This window comes from Dipodomys merriami, unplaced genomic scaffold (assembly GCF_024711535.1).
Source record: "Dipodomys merriami isolate MVZ:Mamm:240054 unplaced genomic scaffold, mDipMer1.0.p SCAF_13, whole genome shotgun sequence".
In the NCBI taxonomy this organism is placed as follows: domain Eukaryota; kingdom Metazoa; phylum Chordata; class Mammalia; order Rodentia; family Heteromyidae; genus Dipodomys; species Dipodomys merriami.
In genome coordinates this window covers 30,805,071-30,830,689 of record NW_027202604.1, presented here as the reverse complement: position 1 = coordinate 30,830,689, position 25,619 = coordinate 30,805,071, and the positions used below count along the sequence as shown (strand labels likewise).

The 25,619-nt window shown below is 37.0% G+C and overlaps 1 protein-coding gene and 1 long non-coding RNA gene across 2 annotated transcripts in view; one reads left to right on the top strand and one right to left on the bottom strand.

Moving 5' to 3' along the window:
• Positions 1-3,133, top strand: part of LOC138824552 (uncharacterized) — a 52,762-nt gene extending 49,629 nt beyond the window's left edge. The window contains exons 3-5 of the long non-coding RNA XR_011371130.1: positions 604-885; positions 1,155-1,221; positions 3,031-3,133. This is a non-coding gene — a long non-coding RNA (uncharacterized lncRNA). The remainder of the gene's footprint in view (positions 1-603; positions 886-1,154; positions 1,222-3,030) is intronic.
• Chl1 (cell adhesion molecule L1 like) overlaps positions 1-25,619 on the bottom strand; it is a 739,723-nt gene that overhangs the window by 389,142 nt on the left and 324,962 nt on the right. The gene's annotated exons all lie outside the window — the stretch shown is intronic.

Below are 25,619 nucleotides of genomic sequence, written 5' to 3'. Positions count from 1 at the left end.
ATAAGGTGAGCAACTGATAATTGAGAGAGGTAAAAAGTATAGTGACTAAATCCTAGTATATGTTTGGAATTTTTATCCCAAAGTGCAGCAGACTGATTGTGTCCAAGCAAAATTCATGAAATTTAAAAATTCATACCACAGAATTTGATAATAGTAAGAGTTGAGGCTGGCAGGAAATAATGATTATGGAACCCTCAAAAATTCTGCTAGTGCTCTTATTAAAGAGATTTTGAGCCTGGAGCTGGTGGCCCCTACCTGAAATCCTACCTACTCTGGAGGCTGAGATCTGAGGATTGTGGTTTAAAGGCAGCCTCAGCAGGAAAGTCCTTGAGACTCTTATCTTCAATTACCTAGCAAAAAAAAGCTAGGAGTAGATCTGTGAATCAAGTGGTAGAGTGCCATCTTTGAACAGAAAAGCTCATGGACATTGTCCAGGCACTTGGAAGAGAAATTCCTAAATCTCTCCAGCTTTCTTTTCAATTATTATTGTATTTAAGTGTTAGCACAAAGAAGTTGCCATTTAACAAAGTGGATTATAAATATAACGCCTCATGGTCAATGTCACTGCTTTCAGCATTTTCTCGCTTTTTTTATTATGTGAAGAATCATTTGCAACCCAGAAGAGGGAATCTCATCAGAAACCAACCAGGCTGGCAACCTGCTCAGATTTTGTAGCCTCCAAACTGTAAGAAGCCAAGTTCCTTTGTTTATAACTTCTTCAGTCAGTGATATTTCGGTGGTCAGAAAAGACTCAACTGACTATGTCAACAGACCACAAGGAAAAAAAAAAGAGGATTTTCCAGAGGCCAAACATTTCAGCCTGTTCTTAAATTTTTACTTTCATATTATCAGAATCCCAAAACAAGCAGACATGAAACCATTCAGGTAAGGACAGTGACCTGGGTAGAATTTTATATTGTAAAGAGTTAAGTGCACCCGAAATCTTCAGATAGCATTTGTTTGGGTAAATAATGTTATAATGCATATGTTTTGTGTATCTTAGTGTTTCATTCTGGTAAAGTAAGATCTATCAAAACATTAAATATGTGGGGTCAAGCAAGAATTTGAAAAGTACAATTTGATAGAGATTGTGCTGATATATTTATGCGCAAGCAGATTATTTTATCATTTATTGTACGTAAATGTCTTTTCAGTGCCAGGATCAAATGCTATATTTAAGGGATCATAAGCCTGGATGGATTCTCTCAAGGACTTTTAAAGGTCAATTTTTACTGATGATTTTGAGTCTTTTGTAATTGAGTGTAAAAATATCTTGGGCTTTACCCTGTCATTCTTTCAATTCTTTTTTTTTTTGTTATTGTTGTTGTTGGTTGTGGGGCCTGAACTCTGGGCCTGGGCACTGTCTCTCAGCTTTTCAGTTCAAGGCTAGCGCTCTACCACTTGAGCCACAGCGCCACTTCCGGCTTTTTCTGCTTATGTGGTCCTGAGGAATTAAACCCAGGGTCTCATGCATGCAAGGCAAGCACTCTACCACTGAGCCACCTTCCCAGCCCAATTTCTTGCCATTCTTGTCATTCCTGATCACATTATGATCAAGATACACTTTCCTAGATTGGAACACTCAAGCCTAGGGACAAGTCATCTTTTATCATGATAGCCCTTGGCATCAGGCCAATGTTGGTTACACTGTTGGTTACACCGTTGGAAACTCCTCGGCAGTATCTGTTTCTGGTTTTCTTCAGCCAACATTTCCTACTGTTCCTACATAAGTACACACCCATGTTTTGGCCTCTGTTTTCTGACGCATGACACCTCACCAAGACTTTATAGTCTTAATCATTTTCCACGGGTATCTTGTTAAAGCCAACATAACCTGGCTCCTTTGACTCTTCAGTTCCAATATGCTGCCAAAGGTTCTAAATCCATGACAGAGAGTTACATCTTCCCCCAAAGGCTTGGCTCTGCACCAAAATACATCTCTGGTCCATTGAAGAATATATTTAGTGAGGCTTTATTAAGTTCAAGCTTCCAGGATTAGACGTGTTAAGTTAGATTTTTCAACCAAGGGTTGAATTTAACTTTTAAATTCCACAATTTAGAAATCTCATATCCTTACTTAGACAAAAGCAAATATTCTCTTCAGAAAAGGGAATACTCTTTTGCTCTTGACATGGAGGAAGTTATCATGGGATACTATATTGGAGTACAAGGTACATGCTAGTGTACAGGAGGAAGACAATAGATGCAGAATGATATTTAGAATATTTAAAATAGCACAGGCAACTTGGGCTTCCCCATCTTATTACTCAGTGTATTTGTCAAATTCCTCAAAGGGATCATTGCTCACAGAACACATATCCGGGGATTTATTGGTGGTGCTTGCACCAGCAGAGGATGGATAGATTTCACAATGGCCATCTATTGGATGGAAAGTCAGAAAAACTGATAGCTGCTAAGTCTAGAAGCAGAAAGCCACACAACAGCAGGCACCAATGATGGTCTAAATCTGAAGGCCTGGATATTTTGTTTCTGTTGGCAAGTGCATGTCAATGGACAAAGTATCTGAATTTTGTTGCTCACAACAGAAAACAGAAACCTCCCTTTCTGCCTTTCCTCTTATCTGGGCCCCAGCTACTGGATGATGCTAGTCATATTCATTGAAAGGTTTCTGTCTTGTGAAATTTCTGTCTCATGTGCCAATTATCTCTAGAGATATCTTCACACAGACACACAAAAGTGTGTTCCACAGTTGTGCAGGAACCTCTAAACCCAGTAAAGTTGAAGAATCAAAATTACCCATCAGGAAATGATTTTACATAGAGAACAAATAACCTTTGCCTTCATGAGATCATTCAGTTCCAGCTCTCTCTCTCTCTCTCTCTCTCTCTCTCTCTCTCTCTCTCTCTCTCTCTCTCTCTCTCTCCTCTCCCTCCCTCCCTCTCTCTCTGTCTCTCTGTGTATGCGTGCCGTTATGTGTATCTTTTTGGAATGCAATTCTTTTTTGCAGAAAGTTTCAAAATACTGCCTCATTATAGAGTTGTATGTGTTAATTTGTGTTCTCTAATACAGGTTATTTAAACATTCTGAAGCTCAGATCCTTTACCTGGATTACAGATTAATATCTACTTCACCAAACAACAATGACTAATTATAATCATCAATTAGATATTGATTGTAAGCATGGCAATTTCACAAAAATCCTGCAAATAAACAATCCTTCCTGCTTTTCCACCAAGGCTGCATTTTCATTAGAAACAGTTTTCAAGGCAGTGGATGTACTAGCAAATAACTAGAAGTGATGAAAGGTAGTCATCATCCTCGATCTGAGTTTCCAAATGCTGAGGAAAATGGCAGTGTGGCTTTTTTATTTTGATATTAAACTCCTTCTCAAAAGAATGGTCAGAATGTCCAGATATCACTCATGAGAGCATTCACTGACACAGCCTTATTGTAAAGTAAATCTGGAAAAAAACATCTATTAAAGGTAAGAATATATGGAGTCTCTAACACAGAAATCCCATCTTGGAAAAAACTCTCTCTTCCAAAATAAAAGTAAATAGAATAAAAAAGCACCTATACTGGAATCTTTATTCCAGGGTTTTCTCATGTCATCAAAACTCTAGAGGCTATCAATAAGAAATGGTTAAATAAATTCCACTAGAATATTACATAACTACAAAAGGCAATAGGGTATATCTGTAGGTTTTGAGTGGGAGAATTTTTGTGACACATTGTGTAGTGTGAAGAGCAGGGTCTAGAATGAGGGATATAGTGTTACCTTGATCAAGACATATGAAAAGGAATTAAATTTCTTGCATGTACACAGACACAGATTAATTAGGCATGTGAACTCTTCTTATTGGCTACTTCAGGATAAGAGGGAAGGGCCCAGATTTGAGACAGGGAGACTGTGGGCTTACCTTATTTCTTACATTTATACCAATGCTGTTATCACATTAGTCAATGTAAAAATTGGACAATATATAGACAACTGGTGAATTTTAGAGCCATTGTATTCATGAGCAGGGACAAAGATACTGTGTAAGCATCATGGGCACTCTGTGGGCCTCATTTAATTTATGAGGCACCCGATGCAGGGGGGAAATGAAATGACTTGAAAGAAGAACTGTTGGGGAATTGGGACAAACTCCTGGCTCTACAACCTCCAAAAGTTCTGAGTATACACTTCTGTTTTCATTCTAAATGTGATTGACATGGGTGAATCCCCATCGCCAAATACTTCACTTATACTGATTATTTAGAGCCAAAAGAAAGAGTGTTATGTACTCCCTGTGTTTCCTAGGAGGTAAGGCCTATATTTTCCATCAAAAGAGTAATCTCCCTGTACCAGAAGAGAGGAGGTCACTTGTATCACAGGACTTGTGTCACAATGACTCCATGTAGACAGACCTGAACAAGCAATTCTCATCTTTCCCACAACTGCCAGCCCCAGAAGCCCTAAACTCTTTCTTCTGACCAGTCACTTCTCCACATAAACTCCCCAATGCTTGCATCTTTTCTGGGGTTTTCACTTTTTTTTAAGCCTTCAGTCATATAAAATGTACATGTCTTTTGTGCACTTATGTTTTGTTCAGTTCAATGTTATATATTGATAAGTTTCTATCTTTTGGGGTTTTCTTTGTTGGCTTCATTTCTATTTTTAGTTAAGCTGCAGACCCCAAACAATGTAGGATAAAAATCAGAGAAAATTTTTTTGTTGTTTATTCTTTTTTTTTCTCTACATTAAGTTTAAAAGTTATTGATGTGAGCTGGGTATGATGAACTTAGCACTTTATATAGCAGAAGCTATAGATAGAATCACAGTCTAAGGCTGATATGAGGCAAAACTTAAGACCTTATTTGAAGCATATTGTTTTCTAAATGTCAGAAGATGGGGCTCAAGTAGTAGAGAGCTTGTGGAGCCAGTATATGCCCTTGAGTTCACCTTTTGTCTGGGTCTTGTTTCTGCAACCATCATACCTATGTCTCCTTCAGAGCTGTGATCGTGGGCCTGTATCTGGCTTGTTCGATGAGATAGGGTCTCCCTAACATTTTCCCCAGACTAGTCTCAAATTATCGCTGGCCTAGTGTTACATTTAATAACCTAGATCAGTCCTATATCCTTGTCTATTTCAAATTGTATGTGAATGGACTCATACTACTGTTTTGTGACTGGATTTTTCACTTACAACATCGTATTTGCAGAATTAATGAGTTTCATTACGATTCTTTTTCTCTCTCTTCCTCTCTCTTGCCCTCTCTCTGTTTAATTTCCTTTCTTTCAGCAATACTGAGGTTAGAGTTCAGTGCTGTGCACTTGCTTTTTCCCTGTCCCTCAATACGTACTCTTCTCCTTTAGCCATGTTCCCAGTTTCTAAGGTGATATTTCAAAAAAAAATGAAAATAGCTTTAGCAATATCCTATTTTGTGTGTGAACCTTGCTTCCATATGCTCATATTAAACTAATATTTATTGTATTAATTTTTTATAAGTCTGTATAAGCTTTTCAGCTTTCAGACTATATACTATTCTCCTTTGTATATTTATGACTTATCACAGTAATTGATGTAAAGCACATATTTAATAACTTGGAAGTTATTTATTATGTATTTTCTGTGCATAATCTAAGAGGATTAAGGTCCAAAGATCCAACCAGCGCACACAATGCCCTTGAAGTCCAGACTGTATTGCCCTCTCCTGTTGTCATTTCAACTTTGTGTTCCTGTTCTATTTGCTGTCTCAGTTTTGTGAATGATGATTCTGATTGGAAGTCTGTCTCTTTCCATGTCCTCTAGTGAATCAATCTGTGTGGTCGGCTGATTCCTGATTCAGCATTAGTACCACCTCATCCAATAAGCCATTTCTGACCTTCCTGACCATGCATGCCTCTTCTCTGTTGTCATATAAGATAATTTACCTGCTATCATCAGGGCATTTTATCTCACCATTGTGATCTTCTATGCATTAAATCCTATGCTTCACCTTTCCAAGATTATGAAATCCTTAAGGAAAAGGCCAGCATGTTTTAGTCCTAAACTCCAATGACTAATGCAATTACCACTAGTAAAACACAGCTACTGAAAGAATTTTTTTTAATGAGGATAGAAAAATTCTAAGATAGCTAAAATATCAATATCATTTAACCAGGTAAGGTTATATAAATTAATGTTTCACTTTACAATTCACAGGTTAGTATCAACTTAAATGTTCTTTAATTATGACTCTAATATCAAGAAAAATCTATTGCCCATCTTGAAATTCAGTGTCTTTGGAATTACTGCAATTAGAACTTTTCATGTATCCAAACATTTAGTTCTTCATTTATCCAATTCATAAAATTTTTTTAAAAATGTATAGTAGGAGACATTAAAAAAATGGTTTGAATTTTGTTGTCACCACACCACAGCACTACTGAAAGTTGCTAGAACCTCTGAAAGCCAGGGCCCAGTAGAGCAAAGTGAGATAATTGAAGGAGGCTCTTAAAAGGGAACACTGAGACCCCAGCCCCTTCCGCTCTCTTCCTGTGCTTTCTAGACACCATGAGATAAACAACTCCTTTTCTCTACCATGATGTGACACCATATGTAAAAAAGAAAAAAAAAGAATGGACCAAAAAAGATTCTATTCCTTAAAAGTTATTCCTCCAGCATACTTTATCAAAGATAGAAGGGGGCTATTCTCACAGGTAGCACAACAGCGAAATGGGCAGGAAGAAGTCTTTATTTTCCAAGGAGCTTACATTCCTGAGAAAAGAGGACATTATCAAATAAATGAAGATACACAATACAGGATTATTCTGATTGCAATAAGAATTCTTAAGAAGATAACTTAGAATAGCAACAAATAGGGCTGGGAAGGTGGCTCAGTGGTAGAGTGCTTGCCTAGCAGGCATGAGACCCTGGGTTCAATTCCTCAGCACCACATAAGCAGAAATAAGCTGGAAGTAGCTTTGTGGCTCAAGTAGTATGGCTCTAGCCTTGAGCTGGAGAGCTGAGGGCCAGGGTTCTGGAGAGCACCCAGGCCCAGGGTTCAGCCCCCATGACCTACCAAAAAAATTAGCAACAAACAAATAAACAAGGAAAGCACTATTCATACTTCAAGAATAAAGGAAATGCCAGAGGAGTATTCTACATGTAACATCATCAAACAAAAAATTCTGGGAGAATATAAGGAAAAATTGTGGATGCTTTTTTTTTTATTCTAGAGGAATTTTCTCTAGAGCTCAACATCCCATACTAACAATTCTTTCAAGGATTTTTATATACTAAAATTTAATCACAAATGTGGCTGATTTTGAAATAATTTTTCTAAGGTGAATGAACATGTATAAAATGTGGAACAGAAGTTTAATCTGTCCTACCACCATCAACCCTGATCTTGGCTGCCTGCCCTGTGTTACTTTCTAAACACAGGCAGCTGGTATACTCTAGAAGACTAGAAATGATAAATGGGGCAAAGCCTGCTTAAAGTCTTTGTAAAGTTTAATGAAAGATTTATCTCTTGAGGGTAATGTTCCTCTTTCTTTATGAAATGAGAGTTTGATAACCTCTCATTGTGCTTTTGATAAATTATATCTTACAGTTATAACTAAAATGACTAAGTGGAGTTTTGTGTGTTTTTTTAACACAGCAAAGCAAAGTTTAGTTATTACCAAATGGTTTAATACTTAGTATCTGAAAAACTAAGTTTGGCATTTGAAATGCTTTTAATTATTCAGCTGAGAAAACTATATTCAGTAATTCAACATCCATTACTAGGAGACCTCTTAATGTCTCTATGCCTATTACAGTCATAGGAATGGGAGATAAAGATTTAGAATTGATATTTAGGTTATGGCACTCTAATCTACAATCATAAAGGATAATTTCCGCCAGAGTTTGCCATTGCTGTTGTTGAAGTCATTAATATTTAATTTCAAATTTAACAGGTTTGAATGAGTTTATGTCCTTATAACCCACACATATGAAAATTGAAAAGACAATTATCTGGCACTATAAAAAAAAGAAAAGAAAAGCAAAACCCCTCAGAGATTTTTTTTACTTCAATCAAAGAAGGATGGAGTGTCTCCCAAATGCATCAAATATTTTCCCCACACATTAAAAATTTAAATTTTTATTTTTTAAAACTCACTCTATCCAGAAATATTTGAGATGTAGTGGTAGAGAAGGGAGAAAACTCTCATGATGCTCATACAGGTTAAAATACATAATATTTAATTATTTAAAACATGCTTCAAAGCATGGGTTGGAAATGGAGCTGTGTTCTAGGATAGTGATACTCCTCTGGGATTTGTTTGGCTATAGGAAAAGCCACTTCTGATACTCCACAGCTGGTGATCCATGCTAAGCAGGATGTAGGCAGGGCTTCTTTGTTACTAGGAGTTCTCTTAAGTATGGCATGTAAGTGACTGCTGTTCATATTTGCAAACTTTTTCAAGAATTTAATAACAAAACCAAACTTTGAGGTCTTCAGGGTCAAAGGCATTCTAATTCTCCCTCTGTGTCACATACTAGTTTCATTCCTCATTCCTCCACCCTCACTCTCTTCCCTCTCCTCCCTCAAAGGGAAATGACTTAGATGCATATTATCATAGACAAAAAACCTTGTCTATGGCAAATGGCACTAATGGTGCAGATGGTATTAATTTGTAAATAGAAATGTTTATGTGTAAGTAGAGTAATTTTTATCATTTTCATGAATGGAATTGATCATTATTTAATTTTTTTTCATTTTTAAAGGATTATCCTTAAGTAGTTGTACAAAGAGGTTTCAATTCAACATGTCAATTTAGGAGTATAATGCATCATGGGGGTGGGAGTGGGGGAATGGGAGATGGGAAGGGATGGGAAGGGGAAACAAAGGAGGAGGCAACAATGCTTGATAAGAAATGTACTCATTACCTTGCCCATGTAATTATAACCCCTCTGTACTGTATTTTCACAATAAAAAATGCATCTTGGTCGATGCCACCCTTCCATCATTGCCAAAATATATTTGTGTGGATTTATATAAACTGTATATATATATATATATACATATAGAGAGAGATGCATATATATAATGCAGTAGGTTTATGTAAATGGGATTGTATCATAGTATTCAACATATTTTTCCATATATTAATGATTTTCTTTCTTTTTCCCTTCCTTCCTTCCTTCCTTGCTTCCTTCCTTTCTTCCTTTATTCTTGGTACAGCTATGGGGCTTGAACTCAGGCTTGGGCACTGTCCCTGGAAATTTTTCCTCAAGGATAGCACTCTACCACTTGAGCCACAGCTCTACTTCCAGCTTATCTTTTTTCCGTGTGTGTGTGTGTGTGTGTGTGTGTGTGTGTGTGTGTGTGTGTGTGTGTGTGTGTGTGTGTGTGTGTGTAGTTTATTGGAGATAAGAGTTTCATGAACTTTCCTGCCCAGACTGACTCTGAAATGCAATCCTCAGAGCTCAGCCTCTTGAGTAAATTAGGATTACAGACATGAGCCACAGGTATATGGCTATGACTTTGTTTATCTTTGCTCTCCAGGTACACTGGCTCCCATTGCTCTCTAAGTTTTATTTCATCCCTTGGGTACACATAGCTTCTGCTTAACTTTGTATTGTTGGACACGGATGTTAAAACTCATTGTCCATTATTCCTTACTACTCTGTGTTCACCAGTTTTCAGATAAGTACATCTACTTTAGAGCAGATATTCTGGTATCCATGAGCTATTAATGAATGCCTTTTCTGCTTTTGATAACGACCACTTTCTGTTTGAGGTAAAAGTCGTATGACAAGTGAGAGCAATCTTTCCCTTTCTATGTCTTCCTGACATATCAAGCTTGCTGAAGAGAAAAGGAATCTGCTATCACAAACCTGGACAAATACCAGGCTCACAAACTGGTATGTTTCTCAGAAATAACTGTCAAATTCTGCCCAATTGTTCTTTCCGTTTAAATTGAACCCCAACATCTATCACTCAAACCCTGACTTAATAGAAATCTGAGAAGCTTTGAGGAAAATAAGTTTCAAATTCCATACTGAAAGTAGCTTTTCCATTTATTTCTTTGAGTCAGGGATGAACTGAACTCACAAATGGAGTAATGATCTAAGATTCGATCTAAATTACCTTTAGGAAAGATTATGAGAAAAAAATTGAAAAATAAATATAAGAATTAGTAGCGGAGCAATTGACTTCTTTCATAGCCTGGCTAATCCAGACAGCTTTGCAATTAGCAAAGGCTCTTCCCTTTTCATTGCAAGCTAAGATATTCTGTTGGTAGAGTGAGGGAAGAAAAAGGAACTCTTGGCTCTCTATCACTGTTAAATAACATAGCTCAGAGTAGACTGTTAAAAAGTGGACTATTCATTTTTTTTCCTAATCATCTCTAAGAAACCAACATGCCAGCTGGCTTGACTGAGGATAAAATATCAAACTTCAAAAGCAATTCTCTTATTCATTTATTTTTAATTTGTAAAGCCAAATAGTGGCTACCGTGTATCAGTTCTGGCATAGTAAGTAAACGAGGCTTATAATCCATCGTCCTTCCCTTTCAATACTGTGGACAAAGGAATATAAAGAATGATTGTTTCCTTGGTTGTATTGCTGATGGCTTTCTTATTTTTAAGGGAAGTATGATGTATCCACAATGAAGAAGGCAGCTTCCTTAATGTCATCCGATGGATTCTTAAATGAGTCCTATTGAAAACTGTAAGCATTGAAGGGTTCTCAATGATCATGTCAGATGACTAAGACTGGTACAAATGAAGTATGAAGTAAACAAAGCACACTCACACACATTGCATGTGGACTCAAATAATACTAACAAGGCCTCATTCTTCCAGGGAAAACAAACTAGGCTCCATGCCTGGAATAGCTCTTTAGCATAGTATTCTAAGGTGGCCAATGTTACCAAGAAGCAAACCAAGCAAACACTTGATACAAAAGAGTGTTTTCTGTGCTTTGAGAAACAAATAGACCCATTGGCACCATTCCAGAGACACAAAGGATGGTCGAGAATGAGAAAGTCAGACATTGTTAGGTAGGACTTTGATTCGGCATTTATTTTCTAACCGCTATTTAACAATTCCACTGCTTGCAAGGTTTACTATTAAAAGGGTGCATTGTATTCTGGCCAAATGAGCCATAGCTTTCAGGGGAAATAGGAAGACTCAGTCTTTTTTCATTCTCTTGTCACTCCTCAATCTCTCTTTCCCCTCTCTTTCTTCTCACTTTCTCCCCTCTCCTCCTCTCTCCCCTCTCCTCCTCTTCCATCCACATACCTCCTTTTCTTCCCCTATACTCCTCCCTCTCCTTCTCCCCTTTCCTCCTTCTCCTTCTTCCCCTCCTCTCCCTCCTCCTCTCTTTTTTCTCCCTCTCTCCCTACCTCTCTTTCTCTCTTCCTTTCACCTTCCCTCTCTTTCCTGTTCTATTCTCTCCTTTCCTCTATCTTTTCCTCATACACAAACACATCAGGCTCAATACTGATTTTTTCTATAGGATTAGATGAGTTTACTTTTCTTGCTTGAAAATGGAGCAATGGTTACTATTTCTGAAGAATCTCAGGAATGGGAAATAGTTTCTGGTTGGCAAACTACAGCCTGAAGGCCAAATCCAGCCTACTACATTTTGTTGTACAACCAGAAAGCTAAGTATGTATTCAACTGCTCATTCTGTCATAACAAACCTCCATACACTGGATAGCAAAAACAAAAAAACCCAGCAGATATTGTTTTCTTATAATCCCAGAGGCTAAAATCTAAGATCAACATTCTAGCTTACATTTCCTGGTATAGGGTCTATTTGTACCTTGGATGAACAAGACTCATTTCCTCTTCTTATAAAGTTATGGATTTTTATCAGATTAGGGTCATAATATTAACATCTCCATTAATTCTAATAACCACTTAGGTCTCTGGGTCTAAATATATTTACAGTGGGTATTGGTATTTCAGCATAAGACTTACATAGTACACAAATAATTTGTCCATAGATACATTGTTGGTTTTTTTTTTTACATTTTAAAATGATTACAATGAAATAAAAGAGTATGTGTTAAGTGGAAAACATGAAATTTGAATTTCAGTATCTATTACATAAAGTTTGGATTACAACTGCACCCATCTCAGGTTGCTTTTGCAGAGGCAATTACCTGGGATGGAGCGAGCCCACAGGAGCCACAGATACTCAAATATGTATTATTTCTTCCTTTAAAAATGAAGGTCGCTCTTCTTAACATTGAGGGGAGGCTCAATATACAGTAGTTGCTGCTGAAATATCAAAAGATTGAATTATTTAGCTCTCCACCATGGATGACATGGAGGATCAGCTGGGAGAGCTACTTGCAAGTTCCTATCAACTAGAAGTCACAAATACAGGTTTTTTTTTTTAGGTCTAGGCAGGGAAAGCAAACAGGTGAAAGGGATCAGCTTAAAGAATTAGTGGAAAATTAGGCAGAGGATGAGGTAAATCCCCTGTTTTGATTGCATGTCCCGTGCTGAGCTCCAGCTCACTGAGCTGTGACAAATATAGGATCAGAGGTCCTGCTAGGGGAAGTTAGATCTTGTGTTTCTATGTGAATTTTGTTGATGATGAATGAAAAACAAAAGTTGTTACTCAATCAAGTGTAGGTATCAAGCTTGTCCATGTATGTACCAAATGCAAGCCACTGCCTACAGTTTGCAACCTATGATGTAAAATATTTTTAAATAGCCCCAAATTTGATGAGCTTAGATAGCTAGCTAGCTAGCTAGCTAGCTAGCTAGATAGATAGATAGATAGATAGATAGATCGATATGAGAAATTTCTCAGTTTGACATAGCTTTAGCCCAGATTTATGCTATCATTTCCCCTAGTTATTATTTTTTTCTCCCAGAGAGCATTTTCTTTAGAAATAGAGAAGTATAGGTGTAGGCACAATTATTTTCTTTCCTCAGCTTTATGAAATTGCTGCTATCTTTCATTTTCTTGATTGCTTTTTAAATTTCGAGATTTGAGTGATAAATACTCTAGATTTTTCTCTCAGACTTCAAACTCTCAAAGTCCCTACTGGCTAGACAGTGCATGGTACATGAGATACTTACAAAATCTCTGCAGAGCAAAAAAAAAAAAAAAACTGAATGAATAATCACAGGTAATATCATCCTCTATTATCAAATTCTCCAACTTAAATCAATCAAGTGTCAGAGCTGATATAAACCAATGGTGACCGGTGTACTGAACAGTGCAGATGAAGATGTGTGCTTTCTGGCTTACATTCCTAAGACACACATTTTTGTGTCACTTCTCTTCATAAACAAAATAGAGAATATACATACATACCTACTGGGTATATTTTCCCCCCAGTCTCTAGCCTTGCAGAATATCTGTGTGCCATAGATACATAAATGTCAAACACTCGCTGAGAAACAGCATGGTTCATGGAAGCATTAGTAAGAGATATGTTTTTGTACTTCAACTTTTTATTGTAATTCACTATAGAGCACTACACAGCATAGCTTTTCAAATTGCCAAGGAAGAAAAAGTTATATTTTTTCTCTCAAAATAGAGGTTCAGAATGATACATCTGTAATCATCTGTGTACATAAAGCTACTTACTCACCAAAGGCATAAAATATTGGTGTACTTTTGCTTATTAAGCTTTCAAAGCCCACAGAAGTCATTATGAATGCTGTTCGCACACAAGGAAGCCACCGGTGTAGGGAACATATAGGAATTATTGCCATCCACTGAGTTTTCTTTCCCACAAAGTATTTGATCTTGGGGAGGGCTTCTTCCATCCCTGGTGAAGTTTCTCTCAGATTAGTCAAGAAATAAATATTTGTTAGACTAATTTATTTGTTAGACTATTCTAAAATTTCATTAGAATATAACTTTTGATTTCAAATGCACAATTTTTTGTGCTTAATAATCATAATGTATATAATCTTGCCATGTTATGTATACTAAATACAAAGTGAATTTGCTTGGGAGTCTGCATATAGAAATTAGTTCACTTTCAAATTTGACCTATTCCAAATTTCCTAAATACATTATGAGAGGAATCACCACCAGATAAAAGGTATACATGGCATGATTTGTAAGTAAGTTGCCTATCAAATTTGGGACAATGTCTTATACTTCATATGAAACATTGCAAAATTATACCACTGCCAGAAATGAATATTAAAGAAAAATTATATTAATGTTTAACTGATAACTTAATTATATGTTCTTGCTATTGGATTAACATTACATGTTGAAGTACTTTTATAAATGCATCCATTTATTTACAGGGTTGATTTCTGTCTGTATTCAAAGAGTTTTTGTGATGTCATTTCTCAGAGCACAGAAAGATGCTAAAATTGTACCTTACTAATGATATTCTTCATCTTTGTAATATTCTTTGTTCAAAGATCTCAGAGACCTTTACTAAGTAATTGATTAAACCACATAAAACTCTTGAGTGACAAGTTTAATTATACTTGTTTCCAGAAAGATTGTAGACTAAAGGTCTTAATCTGCAAATCCAAGGTTATCTAGATAATCAGGATTAGAAGGTCATTTTTCTGGGGGAAATGAGCCTCTTACAGTTGCTAGCTCCCATATGGAAGTGAATTGTGAGACTTGGGGTCTTGCCAATTTCCATAGCACATAAATAAAGATAGTCACCACTAATAGTGCATTAATGGAAGGTTATTATTACCTCTTATCCTCTACGATTCAGCAACTAATTATATATTGTCTTTTAGAGAGACATAAGTGTGAAGCTAATGTTTGTTTAAAAACCACTACAAATCATAAAACTCATATGGAAACTTGAGAAATTCTGAAAGTATTTCTCTATATAAGTGTCTTTTTTTTCAAAAATGAAATATTTATCACTGCCTTTAGTGACTTAACACCTTTTAAAAAATATAACATCACAGCTTTCATCCAAGTATTTTTTTTTATAAAATTATCAAAGCTTAAAGGTAAGAGCATTTTCTTCTAGTAAGGAACATGTGCTGAAAAAAGAAGGTTTTATGGACATACAATACCAATTCCACAGCAGATCTGACACTAGCAAAACATCCCAGTGCAACAATGAGATGTACAAATCATTATGTCGAAAAACGAACTTTACAACTTTGGCAGGAGGAGGTGGGGGGAAGGGAGGAGAGGGGAAACAAAGGAGGAGGCAACAATGCTTGATAAGAAATGTTGTACTCATTATCTTGCCCATGTAATGGTAACCCTTCTGTATGGTATTTTCACAACAAACAAACAAAACTTTGGCTGTGTCTTAATCATTCCCACAGGACCACCCGGTCAAATGTAGTCCCGGGCATGCTCTACAAACTTCGCCCTTGCCTGCGTCTGCTTCACATGCGGAAGGTTACATGCAGTGCCAAGGCCCATCCATGCCCATATTCATGCTCGTGCCACTCACAGGCCCCACAGACTGGGGCCCACACAACTATGTGTTGCTGAACATCTGGCACAAAGCTGCCCAGGGGCTGACCTTCGGGACTCCTTGAAGGATCAAGAAACAAACCTGCTCAATCCCACTGGTCAAGCACGGGCTGCACCGTTTTCCTCCTGACATTAATAAACCTTACTATCTTGCTGGAGCAGTGTTGCTTCTTCCCTCCTGCCCTCCACAAAATCAAAACTTGTTTTGGCATTGCATAGTTTCCTGCAGCTGAACTCTGACAAACCTCAGTGTTTTCAAGACTTTTTAGCACAAAGCATAGTTCAGGTGGAAGATGTGTCCATTCTTGACTCAAACTCACTTTTTAAAAATTAAAATGCACGCACAGAGAAACACACTCACAAATATTTGCCCGGGTGCAACTAGTCCCATCAGTTCTATACTCAGTAGCTAAGATTTCCACCTAGACATTTGCCCTTGTCTTTTTCTTTCTGTTCAATACTCTATTAAGAAAATGTGTTATGCTTAAGTATGGGCACCACTGTGTACACATTTATGGACCAAGGGCCAACATATATATATATATTAGTGAAACTGAAAGATACAATACCCTGAGTCTTGATTGTGTAGCTGAGCTGCTAGGTCAAGCCCGAATCAAGGTGCCTTCCAATTTCTGTCATAAAGTAAATCATAAACACTTTGTGACTTATTCATATTTTGATAAGTTATAAATTTGTAAATGCATTCCAGGCAAATATACATTTTCCCTATTGCCTTCTATCATTACCTTCAAATTTACATATATGAGAGAAACTCAGTTTATTTAGAATGCTGTTGGCTCATTGCTTTTTCTGCTCACGGAAGCATCAACTAAACAAGAAAAAGCATAGCTTTTGGTCTGTTCATAGCTGTATCCACACAATGTACGTGCTTTAAAAACAGATACATAGGTGAGTGAATATTCCTCCTCCTCCTCCTCCTCCTCCTCCTCCTCCTCCTCCTCCTCCTCCTCCTCCTCCTCCTCCTCCTCCTCCTCCTCTCTCCTTCTTATTCTTATTTTATTCTTCTTTGTTGTTTGTGGGTATTGAACTCTGGGCCTGGGTGCTGTCCCTCAGCTCTTCAGCTCAAGGCTAGCACTCTACCACTTGAACGATAGTGCCACTACTGGTTTTCTGCGTGGTTTATTGGAGGTAAGAGTCTCATGGACTTTCCTGCCCTGACTGGCTTTGAACCTCGATCCTCAGATCTCAGCCTCCTGAGTAGCTAGGATTGCAGGCATGAGCCACCGATGCCTGGCCTCTGTATTCTTCTTCCTAGAAGCATGGCATCAAGTCACCATACAGTGAATCTCCAGAAACTGTGAGTCAACATAAATCCTTGCTCCTTTAGGCAGATATTGTTAAGTATTTTGTTATAGTGATGAGAAAACGAACTAACACAACTTGTAACAACAGAAATTGACACAAAGAGTTTAAAAAAAAACATGGATTATTTATCTGTTGCCTCTATCTTAAATTAATTTTCTTCATGAGGAGTCAAGTTCTAAGAGCAATGTCAGAAACTAGAGACTGGAACTGCTTATGCAGAGTGACAAATCAGTGGTAAGATGCACTACTACAAAGAACAAAGCAGGGCGTCAAAGGCCCCTTTGAGGTCCCACCAGGCTGTCATATCCCCTCTTCCATCCAGCTCAACAGGGAGCAAGCTGGACAGCAGAAATACAGCTTCAGTTTCCCAAGTCGTGTCATAAAGGAATAAACAGACTATAGGGTTTGGGGCTAAAGGAAAATAGATTAACATGTATTTAAAAAAATGTATGAGCCTGGCACTGGTGGCTCATGCCTGTAATCCTAGCTACTCAGGAGGCTGAGTTCTGAGGATCATGGTTCAAAGCCAGCCCAAGCAAGAAAGTCCCTAAAACTCTTCTCTCCAATAAACCACTAGAAAATCGTAAGTGGTGCTGTGGCTCAAGTGGTAGTGCACTCACCTTGAGCTGAAGAGTGCAGGGACAACACCAAAGCCCAGAGATTAAGCCCCACTACCAACAAAAACAAAACAAAAATAATGTATGATGTATCTCATGGAATCTTGTTATGAACCTTCACCACTTATTATTTTTTTTTGGGGGGGGGTCTGTTCGTGGGGCCTGAACTCTGGGCCTGGTTGCTGTCCTTCAGCTCTTCAGCTCAAGGCTAGAGCTCTACCACTTGACCCACAGCGCCATTTCTGTTTTTTTTCTTTTTTGCTTATGTGGTGCTGAGGAATCGAACCCAGAGCCTCAGGCATGCAAGGCAAGTGCTCTACCACTGAGCCACCTTCCCAGCCCGAACCTTCACAACTTATTACAGAGTAATTTCTCCTATTCCCAAAGCATAAACTCGGGCAGATCATATTCTGCTTGATGTCTTTTAGAGGCTTTCATTTCTTCATAACCTACTTAGTATTAGACACATGGCCTCATACAAGTTGGCTCCTGGCTTCCACTTCCTTCTATCCATTTGAGTTCTAATCTTTAAGAAGAGCTGTTTTCAATTTCCTGGAAAATAGCAATTTGTCGTCAACATTTGTATCTCTATATAGTCTCTGCCTGAATTTGATGTCTCACTCCTTTTCTCAAGTTGGCTAATCTTCACTCATTTAAGGGAAGTCTTTGAATTCAGTTCACTTTCTCTAAATGACAATGGAATAGAAATAGAGTTCAACATATAAAGCTGTGGCTAGTAAACCAAATGGTACAGATAAACCTTCATATATATATTATATATATAATATTGTAATATATTATAATATAAATGATACATTGTAATATATAAATGATGTAGGTAAAATAATTAAAACATACCGCTTAAAGATGTTATAAGAAACCAATACATAACACATACTTAATGTCTGATCTTGTGACTATAACCTCTCATTACGCTATCCGAGTCTCTTCCTGCCACACCACTTTCTAATGTGTGCTTCCTGGGTGTCTCCTAGCACCCCACACCATTGCATAGACTTCTATCATGCTGGACTAGAATTCTTGGATTATTTGCCTGTCTTTTCCCTTAAAGAATGAAATAACTCAAGGTATGGAGATGAAATTTCCTATCTGCTTAAAACAGACTGCAAGAAAATGTGTGATTTCAATAAGTATCCATCCAATAAAAATACACTTTTACATTAGGTTAACTTAATAATTTTAGTGATGGCTTTATGTGAAAACAATGCTAACACACACACACACACACACACACACACACACACACACACACACACACACTTTCTACCAGCAAATCAATAGATTAAATGATGTTTAGACCTCTGCTACAGTGGCGTAGTACAACACATTTCTTTACATCTTTTCCCCTAAAATTCATAATCATACATTATCTCTAAAACTTGTCAACATCCTCAAATATAAAGTATTTGGGTGAAAGCAAAAATTATTGCTATGAGCTCTATTTAAGCTTAAATTTCATCACCATCTCCTTAAGTATATATTCAGACCCAAAGGTTTATGTAAAGGTTATTCATGCAAACGTGGCCTATTCCTAAAGGGGATACTTCAATTAATCATATAAAGTGCACCTTAGTTTTCTCTCCACAGGAGAAAGGATTGGTACCATCCACTGACTTCTCTTCCCCACTGTCCTAACGGGTGCCACCTGCCTTGTACTTCCTGTTCCTGAATACTACAGAACCATGCAATGGCTTCCTGCAGACATGACTATAAGACAAAAAATTCCTAGGGAAGAAGGCAACAGAAATACTAGGTACCATTAGGAGCCATGCTGTACATGCTCAGAGCTGGTTGCCATAGTAACCTTGAGAACTAAACCAAAAAAAATGACTGAGAGAATACCACTTATATCTCAATGAAGCTGGATAAATGTCTTTTTACATTTTTCCTATTCATGTTAATATCAGGAACTACATAAAACACCATTTAGAGAGCCTAAAAATCACTGTTTTCCATGAAGGATCTTGGAAGCATTTGCACATTATTTTCCTTTCAATTTCTAAGTTGATGGAGCAGTAACAGCTCAAGAGGTAGAAAATATTTTGAGAAAGTTTTGATGGCTTGGAATCAATCAGGTGGAAATTTGAAAAATTACCCTAATTGAGAGATAATTAAGTTCTTAGTATTCTTTTAAACACAAGTGACTTCTCATGTCAAAAGACCAGTGGAATATTCTATCTGGGCTATCACTGAAGAAGTAAATAGCCGCGAAGACTGGAGGTGTAGCTGAAGTAGTGCAGCAGCCATTAGCAAGCAAGCAACCAACTAAGCATAAGGCTCTTGAATTCAAACACAATATAGCTGAAATAAAACAATAACAACACAACAAAACCCATTAAAACTAAACAACCAAATCTGTTGAGGATGCTGTATTTTAGAGGGAAGGATACAGGGAACATGACAGAGGATGGGAATTATATTTGTGTATGATGTGTGAAGATAATAGTTAACTGACTTGCTTGTTCATTTTTAAATTGCTTTTGTTCTTAGAGATGATAAATAGGAAAGAAAAATTTTAACATATATCAATGCTCATTAGGAAGCAGTGAAGTATGTGATGGAAATGTGAAGTCCTTTGATTTTATGTCCTCAGTGTAGGTGTTTGATTAATCTTACTTTTTTGTGTGCTGGGATTTCACACAAGCTCGGAAAATTCTTTACTACTATGCTATATTTCCAGCTCAGCTGTCTACTTTTAAGAAATATTAATAGAACTTTTCTTGAGGTCTCAACCAAATGAAGAAAGTGTATTCTATGCTGATCTTAAGATTTGGGCAAATAAGTCCAGATAGACTATATAAGCCAACTCTGAGAAGACTCAGAGAGGAAAAGAGAAGAGAGCCAGTTGACCCCTGGGACTTGAGAATGACCAAAGAGTTGCCTGGAATGAGTTTTATACCTCTAGTGTATTTCATCTGGGGTACTAGAAATATTTCTGGGGTCCCCAGAAATAAAGCAGGCAAAAACACAGGTAGATGGTTTACATATTTTGGATGGGGTCACAGCACAGACTTGTTTGCACTAATGGACCCGGTGTTTTAGAGATGGTTGGACAGAGCCTTGTTGATCTTCCCTGTCCTTGCCTTTCTGGACAGTGTTCACACTGTCTTTTTGTCTTAACTATACTAATATTTATTCCGTTTCGGGGAATTTTTCTTTCAATAGTTATGTTTTTCAATTCTCCAAGTTTCTTTTATAAATATATTTATTCTCCCCTCCACCCAATATTCCATCTTCATGTAAAGTCACACATTTACTATCTATTTAAAAGGACAATCAAGTTGCAATTTTTGTGCATTAGCTTGTCTTCAGTAAAAGCTAATCTTACATGTTTTTCTTTCATTTGCCTGAGCTATGCATGTAAGCGAACTTTGACCTCCATCCAGGTCTTCATTTATTTTGGTTTCTGTTTTCTGGCAGTTAGAGTTCAAGAAGATACCCTTGATCCATTAAGGGTTTAACTAATTCAAGATGGCTAGGTCTCATGGAGATTTTGAGACCCCACATTTTTGGCAGGCTTTGATGACTAGTATTTGTCCTCTCAGTATGATGAGATGGATAAAATTATAGCTTTGCTCCTAAAGAGCTACTTTGCTTTTTCTTTCCTCCTTCCCCTATATTTTCTTTCTCTTCCTCTTCCACACCTGCCTTACCTGAAATTCTGTATCTCTCTCTCTCCTTCCTCTTTTTATTTTTCTTCCCTGGCTTTTTTTTTACCCCCCTGTCTCTCTCTCTCTCTCTCTCTCTCTCTCTCTCTCTCTCTCTCTCTCTCTCTCTCTCTCTCTCTCTCTCTCTCTCTTCTGTCTCTCTGTCTCTGTCTCTGTCTGTCTCTCTGTCTCTCTGTCTCTGTCTCTCTCTGTCTCTCTCTCTGACTCTATCTCTCTGTCTGTCTCTGTCTCTGTCTCTGTCTCTGCCTCTCTCTCTCTCTCTCTCCTTTTCTCCCCCTCTCCCCCTTGCCCCTGTTTGGTGCTAGTCCTGGAACATGAATTGAAAACCTGGGCACTCATTCCAGGCAACTATTTGGTCATTCTCAAGACCCAGGGGCCAACTAGCTCTCTTCTCTTTCCCTCTCTGAGTCTTCTCAGGGGTGGCTTGGATAGTCTGTCTGGACTTATTTGACCAAATCATCAAGAGGATCAGCATAGAATAGACTTTCTTCATTTGGTTGAGAATTCAGGAGAACTTCTATAAACATTTCTTAAAAGTAGACAACTGAGCTGGAAACATAGCATAGAGGTAAAGAATTTTCTGAGCTTGTGTGAGATCCTGGCACCACAAAAAGTAAAAGATTAAAAAAAACACCTATACTGAGGACATAAAATCAAAGGACTTCATATTTCCATCACATACTTCACTGCTTCTTAATGAGCATTGATATATGTTTAACTTTTTATTTCATATTTATCATCTATAAGAATAAAAACAATTTAAAATGAACAAGCAAGTCAGTTAACTATTATCTTCAGACATCATACACATATATAATTAAAATTTTGAATATGTTTATATTATATCAGCCAGATCTTTAAAAATATCCAAATGATCTTGTGTTTCTTAACATGATGAGTTTCTCAGAGATAGTTCTATAGTGTTCTTTCCTTGATGAGTCTCTATATGGAGTTTCTGCATCTATTAAATACTTCATCTATTTCATTTTTCAGCTCAAACTTTCAAAAATATAATTGTTGCCATTATTCGCCCATAGTTTCCTTTTCAATTTCATGTTTTTCTTTTTATTTTCAGTGCTGGAGCTCAAATACATATGCCAACCACTGAGCTAGAACTTCAGTCCTTCACATATTTTTAAACTATATTTTTTCCAGTTTAACTGAATAATTTAAGAAATAACTCTAGAACAGTCTTTCCAGTATAACAATTATTCAAGTCTAATATTACAAATTATTTTTCTTCTTTCCAAGAAACTAACTCAACCTTAAGTAACAAGAAATTATAGCCACATGAATTATTAATGCTCTCATGAGAATATATATACACACAAATATATATATATATATACACATATATACACACATATGTATATATATATATATGTCACATAGATATTGAAAGAAATATGTAACAAAAAGCATTTCTAAAACTACTAGTTGTGCTAATTGCTTTCAATCCCAGTGGAGAAAGATTTTATGTCTTCCAGTAATTTTTATACATAAAATTCTACAAGATATTTCCCAGAAGATGAAAGCACATCTTCAAATAGTCCCACATTCAAGGTTATTCTTAAACTTCTAAGTATCTATCCAATGTGCACATAGTACAAAGAGAGCTGAGGGAAACATTAACACCAAGCAATGTGGTTAGTGTTGATCTATTTTGTGGAGAATTTTCCCCACGCTATTTAAAACTTTCCATTAAATAAAGAATCATGCATTTTGGAACTGTTAATAAAACATTATCTATTTTATCTTTTCATCATAATGTCTAAGACTCTGACTTTCATCTTCTGGTCCCTCTTACTCCATTTTGTCTTAGATCATTGCTGCCAGTGGTTCTATTCCATTAATAGGAAGTTTCCTTTCTGTCAAAAAAAAAGATATTATTGACTAAATTCCTCATCAGAGACAGTATGAAGTATTTGCCATCCAAGTCTTTCATGCAGAACTTGAGATCAGTTACCCTAAGGATCTAGAAACTACCAATAACAAGGAGGTCATATAACTGTTATGATCCCTTACATAGGAACTTGTAACCACTTCCCAATTGGAAAAGAATAGTCTAAACCAACTAATCTGCTACTATAATCCATTTTTAAATACTCTGGTTACAATAATAGTGGTGGCACCAAATAATCAGAGGGAGGTTATCTTGAAACCTAATTATGTTTTCAATGCTATTTTAAGGGGACTTTTACTTAATTATATTACTTAACATGATTCGGTGTCAGTTAGGAATTTTTATCCCAGTTTAGAGGAACATAAACTCAATTGGAGGGAGTTTTAGCTTTAAAAAAATAACTTCTAATCAATAGCAGAAATCAATAGCAGAAACAAACCTTGTATGCTCTAACTTTTTTTTTTTTAATCGGTCCTGGAGCTTGAACTCTTGGGTCTTGGTGCTGTCCCTGAGCTCTTCAGCTCAAGGAGAGTGCTCTTCCACTTGAGCCACAGTGCCACTTCAAGCTTTCTCGTGGTTAATTGGAGATAAGAGTCTCACAGACTTTCCTACCTGGGCTGGCTTTGACCAGTGATCCTCAGACAGATCTGAATCTCTTAAGTAGAAAGGACTACAGGCATGAGCCACCAGTGCCTGGCTGTTCTAACTTTTAAATTTATCATGAGTTTATCTTTAAAGTGGTCACTGGAAGAAAGGAATACAATTTTGCTATTAGATGACTCTTTATTTGTCTTAGAAGACCCTGATTTAATATATTATGTTACAGTTCTGAACTTTAATATCCTCCTGCAAATCAAAGCCACAATAAGATTTTTTTTTTTTTACATCTGTCAAGAGAACTACCAACCAAAAATACCCCAGAACCAGTGTTTGAAAGGATGTGGGAAAACTAGAACCCTTACATACTGTTGGTAGGCACATTAAATGCTACAACCACTGCAAATGACTGAGGAGGATTCTTTTGTGACATTCTCCTTCATGCTGATCATTGTCCTAACAAAAACTGGATTTAAACTTATAATTCAAGCATGGGTAATTTAAGTTAGATTCAGACTCCATCATTTAGCTCATTCTCTGGTTCTATATACTCACGCTTTCTACGTGTACATGAAATGGATGAAAGTTTGTGGATGATGGAGACAATGTGAGAAGCACAGTGACAATGTTGCGGAGACATCAAGCTGATTCCCATACCATATATGTGAATCCAGGAGGAGGTAAAATAGATAGGTGTAAGAAGTGACAGTAGGTTGGAGAGATGAGATATGTCAGTTCTCAATGTACAAATTTCTATAGTTTGTTTCCGAATTCCATCTAGATGCCAATGTATCAAAGGACCATTCTCAACCTTAGTACTATTGGGAGGTGGTAGAATGATTAAAAAAAAAAAAAACAACTGGAGTCAAATGAGATATCTTTTACAAAATTGGGTGTTACTCCTGAAGGTGATTATGAGACTGCAGTCTCTATGAAATCACTGTGGCAGTTTTGTTCACGTCATAACATACTGCCTAACTGTGCACTTGAACCAGCAAAGGAAAATCAGACATAGACTGGAGCCCTCAAAACTTTGAAGCGAGGAAACCTTTGCTCTATATAACTTGAGTATTTGGGGTATTTTGATATAGTGATGGAAAGCAGACTCATGCATACATCAGCTCTCTTAAGCCCATATTTCAGCATTCAGACATAGCCCAGGAAGCAACTTTTGCTCAGGAATCATACTCAAGGTGTTCGAGGAGGAAGCAACTTTTGCTCAGGAATCATACTCAAGGTGTTCGAGGACAGAGTTAGATGGATTATTTCACTGTCTAGAGAAGGGTACAGCTAAGGTTGATTAAGCTGTTTCTTTTTTTTTAATATTTGATACTTTGACATGTCAGCCAGAAGCAGCATTCAATTCCTTAGTCACTTACTCTGCTAGCTTAGGCGTTGGGCCAACTCCTTTAGCAGAACAAACCTCTCCTTGGCCCAGATGTTTGCGCAGAAGGTGACCGCCTTGGATTTTGCACAAGTGAAAGGTTTTTCCCACTTTACTTCTATTTTGTTGCAAGCAATCTGATTTCCTGGATATGATTGAAATATAACAGTTTTGTGCCCTGCTGAGAAATCAGAGTTTATTTAAGTGCTCAAACATCCATGCAGTTTATTTTAAGAGAAGCAATATACTTGGTTTATAGGTAATTTAGACTCACTGAAGTTGCTTTAGATGACAGAATAAAATGGATATTTGTTATAATTGAATAAAAATACATTACAAAGTTACTTGAATTTAGCGCTCATTGTGTCTTCAAGAGATAACACAAATAAAGTATCCAGAAGTTCAAGTGTAACTGTTATCAGGATTTTCTTAAAACTAATGTATGAATTTTGAGAAATTAGATTCTTAACTGAACTCAATCCAAACATAGACTAAACAAGACTTTTACTTTTTGAGTGATGATAGACAAAAGAATACAGAAGAACCACCTATAACTTGATGATTATTCAAATGATAGACTCATAAAATTACAAAAATTTATTTACTTAATTATTCCCTTCTTAAAGTTAGTCCAATAGAAGGAATAATCATTGGGTCTTAAAATCATAGAAAATCACCAGGCATTGATGGCTCATGCCTATAATCCTAGCTACTCAAGAGCCTGAGGACTGTGG